Source organism: Theropithecus gelada, chromosome 1 (genome assembly GCF_003255815.1).
Source record: "Theropithecus gelada isolate Dixy chromosome 1, Tgel_1.0, whole genome shotgun sequence".
NCBI classification, from domain to species: domain Eukaryota; kingdom Metazoa; phylum Chordata; class Mammalia; order Primates; family Cercopithecidae; genus Theropithecus; species Theropithecus gelada.
Genome location: NC_037668.1, coordinates 136824605 through 136830727, shown reverse-complemented (window position 1 = coordinate 136830727; position 6123 = coordinate 136824605). Strand labels below are relative to the sequence as shown.

Sequence of the window (6123 nt, the reverse complement as noted above, 5' to 3'; positions counted from 1 at the left end):
TAACTAAAATTTTTAAATCCTCAAATTTTTCTTTAGACAATGGTCACTGTTCCACCCAAACAGGAGTTGTAGTTTTCCACTTCAATTTTAAAGCTTGAGGCTTGTGGACAGTGGCTAAGAGTTTAAAGGATTGTAGCCCATTTTGAACATCATATTTTTGACAGCTAGAGAAATATGAGGAATGCCTAGCAAGGCACCAAATTGTTGTAAAAGTTTACAGTCCCAAAGGTTAATATTAATGGGAACAATATAAAATAATACTTTTCCCTGTTGTCCTTCAGGTCATACACAGCTCAGGGGCTCAACACTTTGGTAGACTACAGAAGCAGGACCTAGGCTGGATAGAGTAACCGATACCTGTTTCTTTTTCCAATGAGCAGACCATTGAGCCAAGCAAATAATGGATACATCTGCTCTTGTGTTGACTAATCCCTCAAAAAGTATCCCATTAATTTGCAATGAACATAAAGGTTTTTGATCGGAACCTAAAGTTTCCCAGAAAACAGTTTTCGTAGTACTACTGAAACCTCCTTGACGAGACACATCTCTAGACAGAAAAGGAAAAAAAGGCAATAAAAGCAATTGTGCAAAACGTTCCCCTGCCTCTAGGTGCATAAATTGTGAGACCTGTACCATAATAAGGATTTCATCAGTAAAATCAGGATCAATGACTCCTGGAACCACCATTAACCCTCGCATAGTGCTGCTGCTTCGACCTAACAAAAATCCTACATGTCCCTTTGGCAAAGGGCCACATACTCCAGTAGTTAACTTATATATTCCTCCATTAGGAGACAGAGTATAAGTTTGAGTAATACCCAAGTCAGCAGCAGCACTCTGCTTAGTGGTAGCATAAAGCTGAGAAACGGGGGTGGGGGTGATACCATTAAGGATGACTTGAAGTCATTCCTTGATGTTGTAAGCCATCGCTCACTGTGTATTGTGGTAGGCCTGCATTGTAATTGTTGGGGCCCCAAGCCTGTGGGTCCCGGTTCCCATTTCTTGGGAGGGGTGACAATAAATTCCACTTTTATCAGTTTTTGAACAACATTCATTTGTCCAATGTTGACCTTTTCCACATAGTTTGCACTCCCCAGAAGGTAATTTTTTCTCTTTTGTGGTCAGGAAGCCCAGTTTTTTCCAGCATTCTTTCTTAAAAAGGCCAGGCTTCCTGCACTGAAAACATACACCTTGTTTAGAATTACTCTTTAAGGCCTTAGAAAGTGCTCCAGCAAACAGTTGAGCATTGTAAATAGTTCCTCCCATGCCCGCACAAGCCTGAATATACTCATCTAAATTGGCTCCACTGGCTTTTAAAGGTCTTAATAACTTTTGACACTCAGGATTAGCGTTTTCAAAGGCCAGCATATCCAGAAGAATTTTAGAATCAGGTCCCACACCTACAGTCTTTAATACAGCATCTTGAAGATGAGCTAAAAAAGCTGGATACGGCTCATTAGCTCCTTGCAGGATTTTTACAAACGATAAAGAAGTTTTGCCTGCTATCTCAACTTTAGTCCAGGCTTTCATAAAAAAAGTTTTAATCTGAATGATAGCAGTGTCGTCTAGGCCAGCTTGAGCATTAAGAGTGGCATATTGTCCAGAACCCATAAGTTGTTCTTCAGTAGGTCCTGGGGATTACGGGTAGCATTTTTTCTAGCTTGTACTCTTGCTTCCTCCTACCACCAACTTTTCAATTGAAGTCATTGAGAATGGTCAAGGACAGCCTTTCCTAACGTCTCCCAATCAATAGGAATCATCATATGTTCTGAAGAGAAGGAATCGAGAAGGCTGAGAACAAACGATGACTGAGGTCATAAATGGAAATTGCAGCTTTCATTTCCTTTAGAAATTTAAATTGTAGTGCTGTAAAAGTCACATTATGGCCACCGTTTGGAAACTGAGCATTGGGGCCAAAAGCGGCTTGTGTTATTGGGAACAAATCTAATTCTTCAAAATCATCTTTTACCTTCGATTCCTTCTTTTCTCCTACAGGAGGAAAGGGCACAGAGAAAACCTGACCCGACATAGGCAAAGAATTTGGAGGTGGCGGCAAGGGGAAATCTTCCTCCAAAGGAGCAGAAGGGAAAGTGACAGGAAAGGCTTGTGGCGGAGAGATAGGAGAAACAGGAGCAGCAGCACCTTGTAATTTTAACAACTGTTGTAACATATCTACAATGCACTGCAAGTCAGAATTTCCTTCAGATGAAGGAGGCATTAGCTCTTCTTCCAACTCCTTATCTTCAGCAACCAGGGTGTAAATATGTTCCTCTTCGAGATCATTCCTCTCTAAAGCTTCAGATGCCTCACCTCCTGTGGCAGTATCGCCATGTTCTGAGTCAGTCAATGCGTAAGTAATGGAACTACACAAAGTCCACAAAGTCAGAGGCATCATTTGCCCTCGCTGATGAGCTCGACGCAGGACTTTGACTACCTGTAACCATTCCTTTTGATTTAGCTGTACTTTAGTTTGATATTGAAACCAATAAAAATGTTGTTCAACATGGGCAAACAATCTCTTCAAAGTCTTCTCTTTTACTTCTACTCCTATAGACATTAACAGTCCCTGGAGTAACTGCAAGTATTCAGAGGCCAGAGAGGTGGAATTCCCCATAATTTTCCCATGGGTCCCCCTTGTTTATTTACTTACCCGGGGTGCTCCCCCTCCAGTTCCTTGCTCTCAAGGAGCCACGGACCCTGCTCGCTGTGCCAAATGTCGGGGCCCGCGTGTTTCCTAAACAAAGGAATGAACACACAAGACAACACAAGACAGGACAAACATGGCGGCCAACCCAAACGGCATGCTCTGCTTTATTTTATACAGTCATTTGTGGAATGTTGCCAAGTCACAAGACACATGTTGTTTTTCTGACCTTTCCCTGACTTTCTGGTTTTTCAAGATGTTACACATTAACCAGTCCCCAGGGTCTGCTGTTTGCAGCTGGCTCCTTTGTCCCCCCTGTTTGCAGGGAAAGAATGTCCTGCTTCGTTTGCAAGAGCAGGACTTATCGGGAGCATCTTATTTGCGAGCATGTAGTCCTCTACATTCTTGGGTTAATTGCTTGCTTTGGAGGTGGGTTTCATAGGCTCCATCCTATGTTGGCACCTCCCTGTGCACCTGGTGCAGTGCATTGGGCCCCTAGATTTGCAGAGTGCACCCATCCATTTGGCATGAGCCGTGGAACTGGGCCTGCCCATGGTGGCTGAGGCCTGGGTCTCTGGTATGTCCTTGGAGCTGGAGTCTTCACGAAGTTTTTGGCAATGGAATCTGGGTGCACAGGGACTATTTTCCTGGTTACTGGCAAAGCAATGTCCTTCCCCCAGATAAAGTGGCCCCTGCAATCTGGAGCAGAGGTCTTGGCTGGCATATGTGGCACCTGCTGCCCCTGCCTGCCCCTTTCCCTGGTTTGGAAGGCTGTGGCAGCACCTGATGACTGCATTGAATCTCCTGGGCATTCTGGGAGTGGGAAGACTGCATGAACACCAGGGTACCTGCGCCTGAGCCTTTATAGACTGGTTCCTTGACTTCCGGGATGGACCTGGGCTCCTGGCATGGAGGCAGTGAGGCGGAAGTGGTGGGAGGCTGCTGTCCAGTTGTCCTTTGGTGGAGGACGCCAAGAGGACGTCCTGGCTGTGGTGCTGTTGTAGGCGGGCAATGAAGTGGTCACAGAGTCCAGGGAATTTGGGAAGCATGGTGACAGTACCGGGAAGGGAGGGATGGTTGAAGCCACAAAAGACTGCAGCAGGCCAAGCTCGGTGGATCACGGCTGTAACCACAGCACATTGGGATTCTGAGGAGGGTGGATCATGAGGTTGGGAGATCCAGACCAGCCTGGCTAACACGGTGAAACCCTGTCTCCACTAAAACTACAAAACATGAGCCCAGCGTGGGGCCAGGCACCTATAGTCCCCACTGCTCGGGAGGCTGAGGCAGGAGAATGGCATGCACCTGGGAGATGGAGCTTGAAGTGAGCCGAGATCACGCCACTGCACTCCACCTTGGGTGATAGAGTGAGACTCCATCTGGACGAAAAAAAGAAAGAAAGAAAGATAGAAAGAAAGAAAGAGAGAGAGAAAGAAAGACAGAATGAAAGAGAGAAAGAGAGAGAGAAAGAAGGAAAGAAGAAAGGAAGAAAGAGAAAGAAAAGAAAGAAGGAAAGAAAAAAGAAAGAAAAAAGAGTGAGAAAGAGAAAGAAAAGAAAGAAGAAACAGAGAAAGAAGGGAAGAAAGAAAGAAAGAAAGAAAGAGAAGAAAGAAAGAAGAGAGAGAGAAGGAAAGAAAGGAATGTAGAAAATAAAGAAAGACAAGAAAGAAAGCAAAAAGGTCTACAGCACCCGGTATTCCCAGACTGTCTCCCATCCAAGTACTAACAAGGCCCGACCCTGCTTAGCTTCCAAGATCAGAGGAGATCATGTCCATTCAGGGTGGCATGGCTGTAGACGCTGGCAGAGGCACCTGGCTGCCACAAGAGGCCTGCCCAGCCATGCCAGCCAGCTTCCAGCTGGTACCAACAGCCCGGGGCCTTCAGGCTTGTATCGGGAAACCGGGGACTCTAGCCCGTGTCCTTCCCCAGGCTCCCGAGCTCCCAATCTTCCACCACGTCCGGACCACTCAGATTAGGGACTGCTCTGAAGCATCAGGGCTGAGGGCCCACGATCCTGGGACCCAGTCTGTTCCACCGCCATGTCGCAGAGTTGTTCTTTTGGATCCCTGGCAGCTCAGGAGCTCCTGTGAGGCCCCCTCTTGCCCCACTCAGTCAGAGCCGTCAAGGTTCAAGCCAGCTTGATGGCAAGCTCTGCCTCCTCGGAATCCCAAGGTGCTGTGGTTACAGGCCCGATCCACTGTGCACAGCCTGCTGTAGTCTTTTGTGGCTTTGCCCCTCCCTCCCTACCCCCTACTGTCGCCTTGCTTCCCAAACTCCCTGGACTCTACTCCCACTTTAACTCCCGCCTACATCCCTGCCACAGCCTGGGACTACCTCTTGGGTATCCGCTATGAAAGCACAACTGGGCAGCAGCCTCCCACAGCTTCCAGCTCACCGCCGCCAGACGAGGAGCCCGGGTCCATCCCGGGAGGGCAGGGAGCCGGACCATAAAGGTGCAGGCACAGGTTTCCTGCCATTCGTGCTACCTTCCCACTCCCGGAATGCCCAGGCAATTCAGTGAGCTCATCGGGTGCTGCTGCAACCTTCCAAACCGGGGAAAGGTGCGGGCAGGGGCAGCGGGTGCCACACACGCCAGCCAAGACCTCCGCTCCAAAACGCCAGGGCCGCTACTTCTGTCACCTTCCCTCTGTCTCTCTGTCTCTCACTCTTTCTCTGTCCCTCTCTTTCTCTGCCTCTCTGTCTCTTTCCCTCTCCCCCTGCCCTGTCTCTCTTGATCACTGTCCCTCTCCCTCCTTTGGTTTCAATCTCTCCATCCATCTCTTCCTTGCTCTCCTTCAAGCCGTTTGTGTGTGCATGCATGTGTGTGTGTGTGTGTCTGTGTGTGTTTGTGCACACGTGTGTGGGTTCCTGCTTGCGTGTGCCCTGTTGTGTCTGTGTGTGGGACTGTGGATTTTCTCGTGGTAGTGTTGAGGTGTGACTGGGTTTCTCTCAGCAACTCTCGCCAGGGATCAGGCTGCAAGCTCTAGTGCCAGCCCAGGGAAAAGCAGGGCTATCCCCCAACCCCCAGCCCCCACCCCCTCTTGCCCACCGGCTGGGTCTTGGTCTGGAAAAGTGACCATGGTGGGGATGTTGTGAGATAAAGGCCACGTGCTGCTGGGTCGGCTGTTTGCCCTTGGCCAGCACTGACAGCTCTGGGTGGGTGGAGCAAGAGGGGGCCACCCAGGAGTTGCTGAGACACCTGGGATCCGAAAGAATATCTCCACAACAGGGCTGAGGACGGGACGGTGTCCCAGGATCCTGGGCCCTGGGCCCTGACGCCTTGGAGCACTCCCTGTTCTGAGCGGGACAGACGTGGTGGAACCTTGGAATCTCGGGAGCCGGGGGAAGGTCACTCGCCAGCGGCTTGGGGATCCCAATTCGAGCCCAGTGGACCCAGGCTGGTGGTGCCGGCTGGAAGCCAGAGGTCATGGCTGGGCTGGGCTCTTGGGGAAGCCAGGCACCTCTGCTGGCGTCTACAG

General features: G+C 49.3%; 1 pseudogene; it reads right to left on the bottom strand.

The window, feature by feature from the left end:
- Positions 1-4322: 4322 nt before the first annotated feature.
- On the bottom strand, positions 4323-4441 carry LOC112615447 (annotated as a pseudogene).
- Positions 4442-6123: the final 1682 nt, after the last annotated feature.